The sequence below is a fragment of the Otolemur garnettii genome, unplaced genomic scaffold (assembly GCF_000181295.1).
Source record: "Otolemur garnettii isolate 467f Iridium unplaced genomic scaffold, OtoGar3 scaffold00084, whole genome shotgun sequence".
Lineage (NCBI taxonomy): Eukaryota > Metazoa > Chordata > Mammalia > Primates > Galagidae > Otolemur > Otolemur garnettii.
The window spans coordinates 3,835,083-3,835,795 of NW_003852479.1; positions in this window are offsets into that span (position 1 = coordinate 3,835,083).

The following is a 713-nucleotide window of genomic DNA, read 5'->3' on the forward strand; positions in this document are numbered from 1 at the left end:
ATAGTCTTATGGCACTGATCCCTCCCCTGTGGGATCTGACACTATCTCCACAGTCTTATGGGACTGATCCCTCCCCTGTGGGATCTGACACTATCTCCAGAAATATAGAATTAGAATTGAATTATGGCACACAAGACTGGCACCCACTGCAGAAGCATCCCGTGGGGTGAGTGCATGAAGGAGGAAAGTGCACTGCTCTTTCCCCATCTCTCTAGAAACTGGTGTGACTTTATAGAATTGCTTAGAAAAAAATGAAATCATGTATGTTTGACAAATATTTGTAATTTTATGGTGCCAATCATATGAATTTCCCTTTAATATTTACAAAATTTATTTCTTGAGGGTTCTTGGTGAGAGCTAAGATCACCCACACACTATAAAACTAAAATTGCCATGTGCTTACATTCAGAGTTGCCCTAACACAGGTAATTGGGATGAATCAGACGTAATCTAACTGGGCTAGTGAGGGATATGGACCAGTGATGTGAATCCCAGTGTAGAGTTATCACATGTGGAACAAACCTACTTTGGTGGAGAGCAAGCAGCCCAGGAAGTGGTGTTAGAGACCTTCTCCCAGTCAGCAGTGGTGTTAGAGACCTTCTCCCAGCCAGCAGTGGTGTTAGAGACCTTCTCCCAGTCAGCAGTGGTGTTAGAGACCTTCTCCCATCCAGCAGTGGTGTTAGAGACCTTCTCCCATCCAGCAGTGGTGTTAG